Below are 18,258 nucleotides of genomic sequence, written 5' to 3'. Positions count from 1 at the left end.
GGGATATTCAAATGTCTCAAGTTTGACAAATATTGCTGCAAAGCAAAAAACCTGATACCCAGAAGTATGACCCAGGGCCTCTACAATATCCAAAACTCATCTAAGAAAATACATGCAATTATGTTAGTAAATTATGCCTGCTGTAATAGGTCCATGGACTGATGAATTTTATAAATGCTTTCTAGAGTAAATGTTCAAATTTCAGGTAACCCTTACTCTGTTGTATAGTTATATGGTCTCCTATGGTCTGAATGTTTGTGTCCCCCACTAAAATTCATGTTAAGGCCAGACGCAGTGGCTCACGTCTATAACCTAGCACTCTGTGAGGCCAAAGCAGGAGGATCGCTTGAGGTCAGGAGTTTGAGACCAGCCTCAGCAAAAGCGAGACCCTTCTCCACAAAAAATAGAAAAAGTTAGCTGGGCGTGGTGGTGAGCGCCTGTAGTCCCAGCTACTTGAAAGGCTGAGGCAAGAGGATCGCTTGAGCCCAGGAGTTTGAGGTTGCAGTGAGCTATGATGATGCCACTACATTCTAGCTAAGGTGACAGAGCAAGACTATCTCCAAAAAAAAAGAAAAAGAAAAAAATTCATATGTTAAAAATCTAATTCCCAGTGCCATGGATTTAGGAGGTGGGGTCTTTGGCAGGCAACTGGGCAGAGCCCTCATGAATGGAATTAGTGCACTTATTAAAAAGACCCAAGAGAGACCCTCACCCTTCCTCTACATGAAGACACAGTGAAAAGACTCTGACTATAGGAAGCAGGCCCACACCAGACACCGAATCTACTGGCACCTTGATCTTGGGACTCCGCAGCCTCCAGAACTGTGAGGAATAAATGTGTGTTGTTTACAAACCACCAGTCTAAGCTAATCTGTTACGGCAGCCCAAATGGACTAGGACAGGGCCTTAGATAACATTCTCTTTAATGTAATAACCTCTGTCCTGATGATGGAGTGATACAATCTCATGGCTGATATCTGGAAAACACAAAAAGAATACACAACCTTAAAATCACCCAAATCCCAGTTGACACAGAGGCTAAGCACTTGCTGCTCCTGCAGAGGGCAAGACGAAACCCTGGTCTCCTGCCCCCTCCCAGCAGGGTGGGATGTCTGCAGGAGAGAAGGATGGGAGGCTCCTGAGGGTCCACAGGGCCCGGAGGATGGAGCAGGCCTGGCCAGATACCCAGCCACGCAGGGTGGAGAGCTGCCCTTGTCCAGCCGCTGGGACCCCACCTCCGTTCTAGGCTATTCCACCCCCCCACACACACCCTTTCTCTCTCCATGGAATTTCTCAGCACACCCTAGGTAAGCATTCCTTCACATAATCTTACCTATGACCATTTTTATCACTTAATAGTCTCTGACACACAAATTCTAATGGCTCCATTGCACATCCTTGTCCTGACGCCCCCTGTGTTTTCTAATAGCCCCTCTCTTGTTGGGCATGTCACAAATTTAGGATTTATTTCTGTGGCCTTTTGGAATGAATCTCTTTACCCCTCAACTTTCCTGTGTACTTCTAGTTCTGAGGATAAATCTGTAGGAAGGACAGGAACATCTTTAATCCCTTTGAGAAAAAAATTTTTTTTTTTTAAATTTAGAAGATAGGGATATTTTCTCAGATACTGGATCAAAAACTCAAAACTACTACTTCATTCCAGGCTTCTAGCTAATCAGAGGACCAGATCCCTCGGCAGGGTGGGGCCAGAGCTGGCACTCCACCGATCCTGAAACGACAGGCCCTGGCGTGAACAAACCTGAACGTGCTACATTGAGAAAACGTCTCTCTGACCACTGGGTGTCCCTGATTACCCCCAAAGTTCAAGAGCCTCGGTGCCAGACCTCAGGTAAACCTGACAAGGGTGCTGGACAAGTCGTGTCTCATGTCTCCAGCTCACCAATCCCTTCCCCACAAATCCAAAACCCAATGAGCTCAGGAAAAAACAATCTTTTTAAAAAAAATAAATTTGAACAGCCAGGCAGGGTGGCTCACCCCTGTAATCCCAGCACTCTGGGAGCCCAAGACAGGAGGATCGCTTGAGGCCAGGAGTTTGAGACCAGCCTGAGCAACATGGCGAGACCTGGACTCTACAAAAAAATAAAAAAATTAGCCAAGCGTGGTGGTGTGTACCTGTAGTCCCAGCTACTCAGGAGGCTGAGGCAGGAGGATCGCTTGATCCCAAGAATTTGAGGCTGCAGTGAGCTATGACAACGCTACTGTACTCCAGCCTGAGCGACACAGTGAGACCCTGTCTCTAAATAAATAAATAAAAGATAAATTCATGTAGAAGCAAAACTGGCCTGATTCTGCTCTATGTGAATAGTTGTACATTCTGCAACAGAAACAGGATCCTGGTGGATTCTGAGATGCCACCCAGCCTCTGCCTCGTGACAGCAGTCTGTGCCCCTTGATAACTTTACTAAGATGCTGATCCTGGAGTCTGTAGCCTCTGGCCTGGGGGTTTGTCTGCGGGGAGGATGCACCTGCAGTCACACGCTACAGACGGGAAGCCGAGCATGAGGGAGATGGCCAGGGCAGGGCAGAGGATGCTGGCTCCTTGGCGCTCCCCTCTGGGCCCTTCATTCCCCCCACGGTCCTTCTCTGAGGCCCACAGAGCTGCAGTGAGGTAGGAAAAAGGACAAGAAATCCACATACTTCACAGACACTGTGCCATTCGCTGGCCGATACCTTCTTCCTCACATGTGGGTCTTCATTCTAAGTCCAGCAAACTGAAACTGACAGCAAACAGAACGCAGGCCATCTCGGGCAAATCATCTTCTCCCTCTCTAAGGTGGACAGGCCAAAGAGCACACACTGGGAGGTGACTGAAATTACAGCTCTGCTCATCATATGCTACACTTAACATCAGAACTTCTTCCCATCAGATCAGGGGATGCTGTCACAGCCTCCAGGAATGGCCTTGACTCACTGCAGTGCCAACTTCATCAATGACACACACAGGCTAATTGAAAACACTGTCTCGAAAAAGATTTTATGCCCAAATGTGGCAAGTCTGCTTTTGAGAAGCACACGGTTTCACAAGACCTTTTTTTTTTCTTTTTTTTTTTTGAGACAGAGTCTCACTCTGTTACCTGGGCTGGAGTGCAGTGATGTCATCATATCTCACTGTAACCTCCAACTCCTGGGCTCAAGTTCTCCTGCCTCAGCGTCTGGAGTAGCTGGGACTGCAGGCGTGCATCATCACACTCAGCTAATTTTTCTATTTTTTGTAAAGACGGGGTCTCACTCTTGCTCAGGTTGGTCTCGAACTCCTGGGCTCAAGTGAGCCTCTTGCCTTAGCCTCCCAGAGTGCTAGGATTATTACAGGTGTGAGCCACCATGCCCGGCCACAAGAGGCCTTTAAAAATGGCATCTCCTCCCACAGCTGCCACCTCTGGAGTGTAAAGCTATGGTGACGAGGGAAAGTATGCAGGGCCACTGTCAGCAAGCTCACTTCTGGACTGAAAGCTCATATGTGCACGGAATTATGGTGCAGGTACTATGCAAAACCATCCTGAGCACTGCCGTGCTTGAACAAGCACTGGCCGACCTACGTCATCGCAGTGGAGAGAGAAGAGGGGAGCAGCTCTGTGGTCCTCAGTTTAATACTGAGGAAAGCGGTATTTAATTTTATTTACTTTCATTGAGTTGCAGGCGTCCTGGTCACAGCATCATAGGTGAACAACCTGAGGAATCCCAGATTGGACACAGCACTTCATACCTTCCAGAAGGTGCCCTCAGGCTCTGCCCAGTCAGTACCAACCTCCCAGGGAAACACTATTTTGACTATCCCTGCAGATCATTTTCACTTGTAACTAAACTTCAGCTAAAAAGAGAATCACAAAGGATCCTTTTGCTAACCATTATGTCTGGGAGAGTCATCTGTGTTGCTGAGTATGACAGACAGTCACATGTTCTTTTTATTTGTCCATTCTCATTTGCATAGCCATTTTGCCATCAGGTTTTGGCCAGCACACATCAAACTGCTATGAGCAACAGTACTTGGTGGACACAGACACTCATTTTCCTCGGGTGTCCAAGGGTGGAACTGGTGGTTACAGGGAGGCATAAATTTAGCTCTGGTAGAAATTCCCAGTTTTCCGAAATGGTGGTTTGATCTCCACACACTGCCCCACCCCAAATAGCGGGAAAGCATTCCAGTTGTTCCACATCCTCACCAACACACGCTGCTGTCAGTCTTTATAATTTCCAATCATCTTGGTAAATGTATAATCGTATCTCATGGCTTTCCTTTGCATTTCCCTCGTGACTAACAGTGCTAAGCACCTTTCTGTATGCTTCTTGCCTTCTAGACATCCACTTTTACAAAGTGTCTAAGTTTCTGCTAATATTTTATTGAGGATGTGTGACTGCAATTCCCTTCTCCCAGTCGGTGACCTGCCTTTGCGCCTTTTTTTTTTTAATTTTTATTTTTTTTTTAGAGATGGGGTCTTGCTCTGTCAGCCAGGCCAGAGTGCAGTGGTGCAATATTAGCTCACTGTAACCTCCAACTCCTGGGCTCAAGCGATCCTCCTGTCTCAGCCTTCCCAGCAGCTGGGACTACAGACACATGTTACCACACCCAGCTGATTTTATTTTTGTAGAGACGGGGTCTCCTACGATGCCCAGGCTGGTCTCAAACTCCTGGGCTCAAGTGATCCTCCCACCTTGGCCTCCAAAGTGCTGGATTAGAGGTGTGAGCCACTGTGCCTGGACGCCTTTGCACTTTAATGGAGTCTTGTGGTGAAGAGAAGTTCTTAATTTTAATGATGGCCAATCTATCAAGTTTGTTCTTTGATGGTTAATGTTCTTAGGGTCCTATCTAAGAAATCTTTGTCTACCTCAAAGCCACTAAGATATAGGAAGGGAGGGGATAATTCCAAATCCAGAAGGACGGTGACTTGCCTTCACCTCCAAGTGACTTACAACTGCTGAGGGACATCTCAGTCACAAGGAAGTCACAGGTAAGGTTAGGCCCGGTCAGAGAGGGGAAGCAGGCAGACAGGCCCACTTGATGGCAATGCCCCGGATTCACCCACTGGACCCTCACCGCCATACTAGGAAAGAGATCATCACTGGTCCCGCTGACAGAGAGGTTCCTGAGCCTCAGAGACCACACAGCAGGTCGGTGGAAGAGCTGAGGTCACAAGGCCAAGGCCACACTGGAACTCGCTGCCATACAGCCCAGACTCTGAACGTGGACTCTGTGGCTTTGCTGGATAAACTCCCTGGGACTCTGTTTCCTCCTCTGTGGGCTGGAGCAGAGACCAGTGTCTCCCTCAGAGGTTACAGGCAGCACCGAATGAGCTAACCGATGCCTCCCTCAAGGAACCTCTCTCCTCCACCAGGTTTACTGAACAGTTGCTTAGTGCTTCTCAGGTACTGTACTAGGAGGGTCACAAAGTCCTCCCGTCAAAGCCAGGAAGGAGGGCTCCTTTCCCTGCACAGAGATGAGTAAACTGAGTCACGTGGCAAGTGACCACTCTGGAGAGCTTGCTTCTTAAATGTAGCCACCACCCCCCCAACCCCCGGCATGAGCCTCGAGGAATGCCCCTGCCCAGCAGTGGTCGGGAACACACTAGCTTCCCCTTTCGGGAAGCAGAGGCTGCACGAGGCAGAAGCACCTGGCTAAAGCGTAGCCCAGCCCCCAGGCACAAACAAGGACACACTGTCCACAGTGACACACACACCCAGGCAATCAATGGGTACAGAACTGGCTGCTGCAAAGGTTTCTTTTCCCTCCTGGCTCCACTGTCACACACGTGGTGTTCCTAGCCCTCATCTAACTGCTCCTGGCCAGCTGTTCCTCCTGAGGGGCTGAGGTGGCACGGGCCTCGCTGGGAGCCGGAGAGGGTGTGGGGCCCGGTGCCACCTTGCTCCAGTGAGATGCTGACACAGGAGGGCCCAAAACGCTCGCCCAGGAGTTTCAGAAGAGAGGTGGGGTCTGAGGGCAGGGAACACCCCCCCACACCCTTCTTCCCCATCACCAAAGATCCCTGCCCTTGTGCATACAGGAAACTAACAATCTGACACTTTCACCAAATGCCTCAGGTGCCCAAGGTCATCTCTAAGGCCTCTAGGGTTTCAGGTGGCCTACACAGTGCCACCTGGATTCATGCATGAGGCCCTCTATGACAAGTCACTAAAAGGGCAACTTCAGGCAGCACTGAAATCCATCGCAAACCAGGTCACAGGGAAGCAGATAAGCAAAGTGAAGGACAAGGGGACCCAGGGCTGAGAACAGCCAACATGTGTCAGGGAACCAAACCCAGACGTGTGTGGCCTTGGATAGAACGGGTCCTTTTGCGGCCACAAGGAGGGAATAGAGCCCGGGAATCCAGGCAGGAGGCCAGAAGGAATGATGGGAAGTCAAAATACTTACTCTGGGCAAAAACCTAAAGGCTGAAAGCTAAGACATTCAGTCCCTGCCTGGGAGGCCACGAGATGAAAACAGGCCCCCAGGTGCCCAGGGCCAAAGGGTCTGGAAATGACTTGGCCACAATGCCTCAATTTTTCTGAGAAGCACCCCAACTGCCCAGTGATCAGAACCCCCACATGATCCACGCGGCGGAAGTCTTGGCACCATTGGAAAAAAAAAAGAGGTAGCTGTGTGCACATAGACACACAGGATGGTCTAAAACAAATCAAGGTAGTGACAAAGTAAGGTGGGCTTGGCCCAAGCCCCACTTTGCTAAAAAGAACAACACACACATGTTACCCCACACACAGAAGCCAGGGCAAAGAAAACAGGCACCAAACTGCTGTCAGCACAGCCCTGTGATGGCGAATTTACACTTTACGTATCACAGATGCCGGGCGTAAATTGTTTTTGCTTATTTTCTTTATAAAAACTATCTATTATTTTTCTATTCAGATTCTTAAAAAAAAAAAAAAAACTTCTTATGCAAAAATAACCTAGGTCAGAAAAATACCCATGAAATAAAATACCCAGAAAAGATGCCCAGGAAGTGCCTTTGTGGCAATAAAAAAGAAAGATGAAAGGATCAGAGGGCTGCATTATTTTCATTACTTTCAACTTCACCAAAATTGTCATCTAAAATAGAAACATGTGTTGATGTCCAAATGTGGAGCCAGACTACTCGAAGATCAGAGGTCTGGTCTCTTCTTTGAAGCCACTCTTAGCTTTTGTCTTATGAATAAAAAAGGGCTGTGGTGACCAGCCTCAGGCAGGGCAGATGGGACCCCGGAGACACCTGCTTGCTGAGATTATGGGGAGCAGGGAGTTTCCACCTTGCCTGAGATCCAGCATGATATTTAAGTTTGGCCCCAGGATATCTGCTGATTTGTTCTCTGAGCTTGGGAAAATTTGTCCCCAGACACATTTGATTAGTAGATACGACTCCAGAGTCAAGTAATGACAGGGTGCTCAGGCAGGACAGCTTCAGCAAAACCAGGCCATTTATCACATGTGAACTGCAACACAAGATTTCTTTCCCCCCAGCAGTCTGTAAGCAAACCTTCCCCATCAGGTCCAGGACTCTCTTGTTTATGAACCCCGAAATTACAAATGAGGTGAGGCATCTGTGGTCTTAGGGATGGAGTGGAAATGGCTTATTCCTGAGAGCGACCCTGCTCCCCAGTGCTAACGGTTCTATGGCATTTTCCTTGCGATATAATTAAGTAGCAAAACCTTGCCCTACATTCAAAAGGGAATACATTTCAGAAACCAAAAAGTCAGGTGCTGAGGACAAATTACAATGTTTTCTCAGTTCTACATACAAGGTAGACATGCCAAATTGTTACCAAGTAGTATTTTCAGCACCAGGAATTACACATCATTTTACTGGGATTGCCTCCCTTTTTCAGTCACTTGAAAACCACTTAAGAGCACCTACCCATCCATCTACAAGGCACCAAAGGACCTACAGACAACCAGGACGCTCCCTGCCCCAAGGGAGCTCTCTGCAATCTGGCAAGAAGATGTAGTATCTACAGCGCAAGATCCAAAACGCTACCATATCAGATGGGTATTTTTCGAACTTTTGACCATGATCCACCGTGACAATGTAACCCAGCACAACCACATCAAGTAACTGCAATAGGTTTCACAAATCTGTCCTCACCCATGCTCCCTGTGAAACACCCATGTCCTATATATATCTCTGTGTGTGTGTATACACACACACACACACACACACACACATATATTTTATATATATGTATCTTTTTGGTAAGGCTGACCAAGGGATGTGCTCTTGCCTGTAATCCCAGCACTTTGGGAGGCCAAAATGCAGGAGGATCACTTGAGGTCAGAGTTTGAGACCATCCTGGGCAATATAGCAAGACTCCATCTCTACAAAAAGAAAAGGCTAAAAAATAAAAACCTAGCTGGGGCCGGGCACTGTGGCTCACACCTGTAATCCTAGCATTCTGGGAGGCCAAGGTTGGAGGATTGCTTGAGGTCAGGAGTTCAAGACCAGCCTGAACAAGAACGAGACCCTGTCTCTACCAAAAATAGAAAAAAAAAATTAGAAGGGTGAGGTGGTACATGCTTGAAGTCCCAGCTACTCGGGAGGCTGAGGCAAGAGGATCGCTTGAGCCCAGGAGTTTGAGGTTGCTGTGAGCTAGGCTGACGCCACAGCACTCTATCCCAGGTGACAGAGTGAGACTCTGTCTCAAAAAAAAAAAAAAAAAGAAAGAAACCTAGCAGGGCATGGTGGCACGCACCTGTAGTCCCAGCTACTCAGGAGGCTGAGGTGGGAGGATTGCTTAAGGCCAAGAGTTCGAGGCAGCAGTGAACTATGATCACACCACTGCACTCCAGCAAGCTTGCAACACAGCAAGACCTTGTCTCTAAAAAAATAAAAATACAAAATACCGAAAAAAAAAAAAAAGGTTGATCAAGGCCCACTGGATGGATGTCATGACCCAGGCTGGGTCTGTTGTGTTGCCTGCTGCATGCTCAACCCTGAGCACAATGAGTGACATCATGTGGAAAAGGCAGGAGGGAAATCCCCATGACAGGAGCTCACAAAGGCCAAGTGTAGGCACGGAGACACAGAACCCATACCTGCCCAGTGTCACTTGTGATAGGCCCAGCCACCCCAGCAGAGGACTTACTGACGACCACTTCCCAAATACCAGCCTAGAGCTGACTGTGCCAAGCCATGTGTCTGGCAGGGAACAACAAAGTTCTTGCCTAGTGGAGCGGACAACCGAGTTAACAGACACAAGCATGCAAATAAACATGACACAATGTGACACAGGGGGTGAAGTGCTGTAAAAAAATCATCAGAGTTCACAGAGTTAACAGATGGGAGGCACTCCAAGTGCTGTGGCCTGGGTGGTCTCCGGGCAGTAGAACAGCAAGCACAAAGGCCCTGGGGTGCAACTACGTGTGGCATGTTCCCAGGCACAGCAAGTCAGCCAGTGTGGGTGGAGCAGAGTGGGGAACACACTTTGTTTCTCTGCACTCACACGTCACCTCTGACACCAACTCACAGCAAAACAAAGTTTTCTCCTACGAGAAGACTCTCACAACACGGAACACTTCCCAGACCAGATGTGTGGGTTTTTCCCACACCAAGCAATTCCCCAACTCTCCAAACTCCAGCCTGAGTTGGTGCCAGAGCCCACAAGTTAAGAGCTCTGTCCCACAAAACTGCTGCCACTTCAGATGCCAACTGCATGTCCCAACGTCTGGTACTTCTACCCAACCAGCTATACAAAACAGAGGTTCCCACGACCCCTCATCAGTTTTGACCAATGTGCTAAAGCAGTTCGCAGAACTAAGGAAGGCACTTTATTTACTATTACTGGTTTATTATAAAGGATATAACTCAGGGACCACCGGGTAGAAGAGACACACAGCAGAAGGTCTAAGGGGAGGTGGCACGCAGACCTCCCCTGCCCTGTCTGAGCAGGCCACCCTCTAATCACTTGGTCTTCCTGGTGACCAGCCCCGTCCTGCGCGATCTAGGAGCTCCACCCTAACTCACCTCATAAGCATAAACTCAGGTGTGACCAACGACAGTCCTATCATTCCTATGTGTGTAGACAGAGACACGCAAAGACCAAACATATTTCATATCATACCTCGGAGGGCAGAGGAGTGGCAGCAGATGGGGGCGGGTCACAGGCCTTGAGGAAGCTAAGGCAGGAGGATCAACTAAGCCCAGGAGTTTCGGACTGCAGAGCTATGACGACGCCACCGCACTCTAGCCTGGGCGACAGAGTGAGATCCTATCTCTATTAGGAAGAAAAAAACAGTATAGGACAGGAGCCTTGAAGGTCAAGGAAAGGCAGCAAGGGGAAAAGAAGAGAACCATTCCAACAAGCAGGAATGTCCAGACATTCTAGGGAGGCGGACAAGGCCCGTCGGTGCCCCTGCAGTCCGTCTGTGAAGGAATTCCATTGGGACCATCGTGAGGGCCAGTATCAGCTCCCTGGGCACAATGAGACCAGCCACTGTGCCGCTTTACTGGGTGGCACACATCAGAGCCTCCCACTCTAGTTTCCCACTGAAACAAGTCAGGAGGCAACTGTCATGCCAGCCACCTGCTTCCTGAGCCAGTGGGGTGTGACCTGCCAGTGAAAGGAGAACTTAAAACACTACAAAAAGCCAGGCGCAGTGGTGCACGCCTGTAGTCCCAGCTACTCAGGAGGCTGAGGCGGGAGGATCACTTGAGCCTAGGAGTTCGAGGCCAGCCCAGGCAACACAGTGAGTCCCCATCTCTACAAAAACAAAATATAAAATTAAATAACCACCTCAAAGAGCCATTTTAAAGTCCATCACGATTAAAAACAGGGCCCATCTGGGAGGCCGCGGCGGGAGGATCGCTCGAGGTCAGGAGTTCGAGACCAGCCTGAGCAAGAGCGAGACCCCATCTCTATTAAAAATAGAAAGAAATGATCTGGACAGCTAAAAATATATACACAAAAAAATTAGCTGGGAATGGTGGCACATGTCTGTGATCCCAGCTACTCGGGAGGCTGAGGCAGTAGGATCGCTTAAGCCCAGGAGTTTGAGGTTGCTGTGAGCTAGGCTGATGCCACAGCACTCTAGCCTGGGCAACAGAGCAAGACTGTCTCCAAACAAACAAACAAAAAAAAAACAAGGCCCAACCTGCTTTGCCACACTCCCGGCTGGTGAATTTTACACAGAGCAAAACTTACACTGTTCCCAGTGACAACTGCCCACACACAAAAATGAAAACATGCCCCTTTAGCAAGGTACCCAAGTTCCAAATCGAAGTTCTAGAAACCAGTCTGAGAAGCCGGCAGGTAGTTCACGCCTGTAATCCCAACACTTTGGAAGGCCAAGGTGGGAGGATCACTTGAAGCCAGGAGTTCGAGACCAGCCTGGGCAAAATAGCCAGAACCTATCTCTACAAATAATAAAAAACTTAGCCGGGTGTGGTGGCATACTCCTGTAGTCCCAGCTGCTTGGGAGGCTGAGGCAGGAGGATCACTGGAGCCCAGGGGTTCAAGGTTACAGTGAGCTGTGATGATGCCACTGCACTCTAGCCCAGGCAACAGAGCGAGACCCTGTCTCAAAAAAAAAAAAACAAAAACAAAAGACAAAAAGAAATTAGTCTGGTGCTTAAAAGACAGGAAGTGGCCAGGACTGGTTTACACCCTGCTAGCATTTACCTGTTTTCTAAAGACAGCCCCCTTCCCTGAGGGAACTGGAGGGAAATCACGGATCTCCCAGCAACCCAACTACACCTGGCGCTTCCCTCATGGCCCTTACCCATATAAGAAGAGTCAAGGCCATGATGCACACGCCATCAAATCCCGAAAAATCAAAACATCAGCATGCAGTTAACAGAACACTCCGTGCAAGAAATCACTGGTCACACTAACGAACCCAACACTTCTCAGGGGTGGCACCTATGAGGTCAGCAGCAGCTGCAGCTCAACTTGGCCTCAGACTGGATTCTGACTCATTCACTCTCAGACGTCCCCCCAGTATGGCAGCAGCTGTTGTATTTCCCTTTCATAGGTGCAGCACATCCCTTTCACTCTGATTGTTTTTTTAAAACTTCAACTCTTTCATGAGTGTTCCAATACTATAAGTTTTTTTTTTTTTTTTAGACAGAGTCTCACTTTGTTGCCCCGGCTAGAGTGAGTGCCGTGGCATCAGCCTAGCTCACAGCAACCTCAGACTCCTGGGCTTAAGCGATCCTACTGTCTCAGCCTCCCGAGTAGCTGGGACTACAGGCATGAGCCACCATGCCCGGCTAATTTTTTTTGTATATATATTTTTAGTTGGCCAGATAATTTCTTTCTATTTTTAGTAGAGACGGGGTCTCACTCTTGCTCAGGCTGGTCTCGAACTCCTGACCTCGAGCGATCCACCCGCCTCGGCCTCCCAGAGCTAGGATTACAGGCGTGAGCCACCGCGCCCGGCCCCAATACTATAAGTTATGAGCAACTGTGTGAAAAGGAAAACGAACATTTGCTATTTCTGAAAAGCCATGCCACCAAACACACCCTCCCCTTTACAATGTCTTCTGGTGAAATTACAAAACATCATTTTCCATAACAACATTTTGGTCAACGATGGACCGCATACAGGACAGTGGTCCCATGGGATTATAATACTGTATTTTCACTGTACTAAGATTGGATATACAAATTCCATTGTGTTACAACTGCCTACAGTACTCAGTACAATAACATGCTAGACAGGTTTGTGGCCTGTGAACAAAAGGCCACACACTGTAGCCCAGGTGTGCAGCAGGCTACATCACCTAGGTTTGTGTAAGTACACTGCAGGATGTTCATGCAACAATGAAATAACCTAACGACAAATTTCTCAGAACACATCCCAGTCATTAAGCATCACATGACTCTATTGATGACAAAATGGAGAAACTGATTCCTTTGCTCCCACTTTGGAAACACATAGAACCATTACAAGAGGGAAGAAATATATTATCTGTGTCACCCCTCCAGGATGTTGTAAGAATCCTAATACATGACAATAGCTGCTAATTGTTTAGCACCACATGCCTAGCACTGTTCTAAGCACTTCACGTTTGTCATTTGGTGGTTGTTTCATTCTTGTAACAATCCCACAAGCTGGGTACTATTACTGTGCCCTTTGCAGACAGGAGCCCGATGTGAGCTAATAAGAACAGAGCCCTTGTCTGTCAGGTCCCCAGTGAATGCCCAGCTCCCCGAGCAGTGCCCGGCTCATGCCAGGCGCTCAATGCATGCCTGTTCACAATATAAATAGGGAATGAGTGGCTGGGTCACTTCTTGCACAACTCCAGGGGGCGCCATTCACCTTGTGCTTTGCCTATAGTCAATGTGAATGGGCCCCTCTGTGCCATGGCATCCCTGATGATTAAGGGAAGGTAAGTGACAAAGCCAGAAGTCAAAACCAGGCGGTTGACTTGTGAGCCCCAGGTGGGAAAAAAAATATCCCTGGACCTCAGCTTCTTTACTGGTACAAAGTTCTCATCAGACATTCACCCCAAGCACTAGTCCCTACTCCTCTCCCACATCTAATAAATGGCTAAGACACGGAATTGGTTCAGGGTTACTGCCCAATGTTTTGAGGGTCCACAAGGAGTGCCAATGGTATGCAAATAATTTGTAAATAAATACGCATATGTGCTGGGGTGCTTTTGACTGACAGAAAAAGTTTGGAGACCACCGCACTGCCCTGTACCACATCTCTGATGACATCACCACCCAGGTTCAAAAACCTACAAGACGAAAAATCTCCTAAAGGGGCCAGGTGAGGTGGCTCATGCCTGTAATCCTAGCACTCTGGGAGGCCAAGGCAGCAGGATTGCTTGAGGTCAGGAGTTCAAGACCAGCCTGAGCAAGAGAGAGACCCCCGTCTCTACTAAAAATAGAAAGAAATTATATGGACAGCTAAAAATATATATAGAAAAAAATTAGCCAGGCATGGTGGCGCATGCCTGTAGTCCCAGCTACTGGGGAGGCTGAGGCAGTAGGATCGCTTAAGCCCAGGAGTTTGAGGTTGCTGTGAGCTAGGCTGACACCACGGCACTCTAACCAGGGCAACAGAGTGACACTCTGTCTCAAAAAAAAGAAAAATCTAAAGGGCTGGACACAAAATGATTTCACATGGCACATGCAGGGGCACTTAATACTTTCCTAATTACCCACGCATTGATTTCAGTGAAAATTAGAAAAACATATATAACCAGTACATCAAACCAGGGGTTCCTGGAATATACGATGACTCTAAATAAAGTTTTTAGTTTTTTAAACAGTTGATTTACAAAAAATACAAATGAATAAAATAAACAATTTTAACTCTAACAAATCAAGAGCGCACTAGGTGCCAGGTGTGGCACTGTGTTAAGTAGCTTCCCATGTTACTTCATTCAACCCTCACAAGAACCATTTGAGGTGGCATCCTCGTCCTACCTGTTTCACAAGTGGGGAGCCCTCCTGGGAAGTGCTTTGCTTGAGGTCAAGCTAGATTTAGAGAGCTGAGTGTGAATCTAGGGGTTCTGATTCCAGAAGGGAGGACTTCTCACCATCACCCCATACTAACCACCAAGCCACCCTCCATGGGGGCAAAGGGGTGGGAGAGGGCAACTGAGGTTTGGGGAAACAATGACCTAGAAAGTTCAAAAACCAACAACAGGCCGGGTGCTCACACCTGTAATCCTAGCACTTTGGGAGGCAGAGGCAGGAGGATTGAGGCAGGAAGATCACTTGAGGCCAGGAGTTCAAGACCAGCCTGAGCAAGAGTGAGACCCCCATCTCTACCAAAAATAGAAAAATTATCCAGGCTGAGGCAGGAGGATCACTTCAGCCCAGGAGCTTGAGGCTGCAGTGAGCTATGATGATACTACTGCACTCTAGCCTGGGCGACAGAACAAGACCCCATCCCAAAAACAACAGCAAAAAAACCCAACAATAGCAACTAACACGTATGGCTTACAACCCACTCCCAGTCCTGTACCAAGCACTTTACACAGACGATCCTTCCAAGGACCCTCCTCATTCATCCCACAAATGTTCACTAAGCACCTATTATGTGCCAGGCCCAAAGTATGCTGGAACAAACCAGGCAGGCAGACACAGCCCCTGCTCTGATGGCACTGGGGGGTGAAAGCTACACAGGAAAGGACCAAGGCGATGTGCAAGTGTGGCAGACAGAAATAATGATTGGTCCAAGCAGGCCAGGCAAAGTCTAAATAAAGCCTGCACATCTTCTCATTGAAGGTGCCCTCTTCCTAAGCCTCCCTGATCTCTGCCTCCCACGGATCCCCTGCCCATGCACTGTGTCCTCCTCACAGTGCAGGTTGTAAGGATTCAATGACAGGCCAAAGGGGTCTGTCCCCACATCTACCACCAGTTCCCCCACAAGACTGGAGAGGTACCTGAGGCATCCAATCCCCAACCATCCAACACCCAGTAGGGATGCAACAAATATTTGCTGAACAAGGAAGGACACTGGACCAGACAATAACAGTAGTCCTTCCCATTAGCCAGGAACCATTTTACAGGCTCTCACAAACTCCATCTGTGAGATTACCCCTTTCACAAACGAGGAAAATTATGAAAGTCAGAGAGATTAAGTTACTTGCCTAAGGTCACACAGCTAAGGGGCTCACAGCGCCAAGAATCAAACTTGAATCCGGCCTGTCAATCCAAACTGAAAACTTGTTTCAAATTCCTGGAAAGTGGCGCTCCTGCTTATTCCAATTCTACTTTCCCCAAGAAGTCACTGACCAAAAAGAAAAAAAAAAAGATTGAGGTCTTCAAGATCAACACAAAACACTCGCCTAAAATGTCCGCGTTTTAAATAAAAGCCTTAATCTGAAAACCAATTGATTGGGGAAGCAGGGAAAAGGATGCAAAAGAAAAACAATGCTTTCAACAGCAGTTTCCTCCGTCCTCCCCCACTAGACGCCGACCCCCTTTTCCCCCCACCCCCGTCATTTCGGGTCAAACATTTCAAGTCACTAAAGCAAGATTATCAGGGGAATCATTTACCTTTCCTTGACAATCTGGAATGAGGCGACTTTTAATAAAATTTTAGGTCTCCTAACCCAAGGGGGCTGCTAATGCTCGTGTCCGGGCGACGCTGGACATAGCTGGGGTTTTTGCTACTGAGTCTCGATTGCAGCCTCACCAAAAAGGCGAGGACCCGTTACAACGTAGCCAGAAAAGCCCCGACGCCTGCCTATTGTTGCAGCCCTGGCCACTCGGCCGACGACTGGGGGCCGGACCTCTGGCTCGCCTCGGGAGATGGGGAGCCGAGCTTTGTCCGGCGACCCCGGCGAGAGCGCGCGCAGGGGGCGCGCGGCCTCCACGCTGCCCGGGCCCAGACCCCGCCGACCCGCTGACACTGTGGCCCCACGGCCTCGCTACACTACGGCCTTCCCCGCGCGCGCGGCTGCCAGCCGAGCTTCTTGACCCTCCGGCGCCACCGTACCCCGGCCCCGCTCCAGGCGCCGGCGGCCCCCTCCCCCCTCGGCGCCACGGCTCCATTCAAACCGTCCTCCCGAGCCCCGCGCCGCGCTCCCCCCGCGGCCCGCGTTCCTTACCGGGAGCCGCCGGCGCCGTCGCCTTCCTGGCGTCGCTCCTGCCCCTCCGCGCGGGGCCGGGGGCAGAGTGGGCGTCTCGCCTCTCCTCACGAAACAAAGAAGCCGCCGCCGCCGCCGCCGCCGAGCTAGGGGAAGCCTCGCGCGCGCTCCCGCCCTCCTCGGCTAGGCCCCCCCCAACACACGCCGCCCGCGCCCCCGCTGCGCGCGCACTCGCCGCTCCCCTCCCCGCGGACGGTCCCTCCAGCTTCCGTCGCCCGCCCGGCCTCGAGCGCGCACCCGCCCGCCCTTCCGCTGCCCGCGCGCTGGCGCCGGCGCGGTGGGCGTGGCCCAGGCTAAGCACGCGCGGCCGACGCTCCTCCCCAATGTGTCTGCGGCGGCCTTGCGCCTGCGCACGGGCATCTTCGTCCCGCACGCCATGCGCCCTAACGCCGCCGAGCATGCGCAGAGCGGGCGCCACTGCAGAGGCGGCGGCGGCGGCGGCGGGGGAATTGGGGGATGGGATTGCGGTGGCCTTGGGGTTTGTGGGGAAGGGATGGCCAAGGGGCTTCAAGGCTCGGCAGTGGGTACCCGCGGCCGTGCGTGGGGGCGGGAGACGGGCAGGCTATGCCTGGAGTGGGTAAAGTTTGCCCGCGGGCCAGGGGCGGACCTGGGAACCGCTTTGATCTTGGCCTGGGTCGGCGGGGCCAGTCCGGCGCCCGATCGTGGCCGCCTTTTCTCCAAAACCTACCGAGTGTCATTCATTCGCTTAGCCAGTATTTACTGACCTGCTACTGTGGTCTAGCCGCCGTGGAGCCCACGATCTAGTGAGGGAGGGGGACTAGAAGCAAGATGAATAAGTAAAATCAGTGTCTGAGAAGGAGACCTGGCGGGGTGGGGGGAGAGGGTTGGGGAAATTTTAAATTTAGCACCTAGGGAACCTCGCTGCGAAGACGATGTTTGAGTACAGACAGGAAAGCAGTGTCCGGGACAGCCTTGCTCTAAGTGTGACGGCCCTGAGCCTCTTGGCTTCTTTGTGTTTTTAAAATATTTCGTTCCCCCAACCGGACAAGCGCTCGCCAAAGTCAGGTCCTACCACGTGTGGTTTCTCAGCCTGAACTGTTCCCACCCCTGCTTCTCATGCGTGCTCTTCCTCATTTTCCAGGGCTCAGCTGACTCACAACCTCAGGCTTGCCTCCTGTTTGATCACGGCTTCCTTTCCCCTTCCTGGACATTTCTGGAGTAGCCTCTCTATCATCTGTCTTCCTTACCTCAGTTAAATGGCAAAGATAATGCCAATTTTAGTCACTAGTGAATACACAGCATGTAGCATGGACCCCCCCCCCCCCCCGCCAGGTACTAGATATTTTTTAAGACTATAGAAATAGACTGAGCCTGGCATGGTGACATGTCTGTAGCCCCAGGGCTTTGGGAGGCTACACTGTAGTGCCAGCTACTGGGGAGGCTGAGGCAGGAGGATCACTTGAGCCCAGGAGTTAAAGTCCAGCCTGGGCAACATAGCAAGACCCCATCTCTTTAAAAACAAACGTCCTGTTTTGGTTTTAAACAGAGGATGCCTGTGGAGAACAATCCTGTAGACAAGTGATTGTTGTCTGTGCATTGGAATCCCTGTTTAAACAGACCTGATGCCTTTTAGCACTTATATTTAGGTCTGTGATACATTTGGAGTTAATTTTTGTATATGGTATGAGCTAAGGATTAAGTTCATTGTTTTCCATAGGGATATCCAGTTGTTCCAGCACCAGTTCTA

The 18,258-nt window shown here is 49.9% G+C and overlaps 1 protein-coding gene across 9 annotated transcripts in view; it reads right to left on the bottom strand.

Annotated features, from left to right (window-relative positions):
* The window catches only part of SMARCA4 (SWI/SNF related, matrix associated, actin dependent regulator of chromatin, subfamily a, member 4), an 83,588-nt gene extending 66,895 nt beyond the window's left edge, over nucleotides 1–16,693 (bottom strand). For 6 of the 9 annotated variants that reach the window (XM_045546124.1, XM_045546133.1, XM_045546142.1 and 3 more), the window contains exon 1: nucleotides 16,512–16,653. The gene's annotated coding sequence lies outside the window, so the exon portion shown is untranslated. Of the gene's footprint in view, nucleotides 1–15,957; nucleotides 16,280–16,511 lie in introns of those variants that run through there. The other 3 variants (XM_045546115.1, XM_045546159.1, XM_045546106.1) reach the window with 2 other exon arrangements.
* Nucleotides 16,694–18,258: the final 1,565 nt, after the last annotated feature.

The sequence above is a fragment of the Lemur catta genome, chromosome 1, assembly GCF_020740605.2.
Source record: "Lemur catta isolate mLemCat1 chromosome 1, mLemCat1.pri, whole genome shotgun sequence".
Taxonomy (NCBI): Eukaryota; Metazoa; Chordata; class Mammalia; order Primates; family Lemuridae; genus Lemur; species Lemur catta.
The sequence above is the reverse complement of the archived record's forward strand: the minus strand, read 5'-3'. Positions and strand labels throughout refer to the sequence as shown.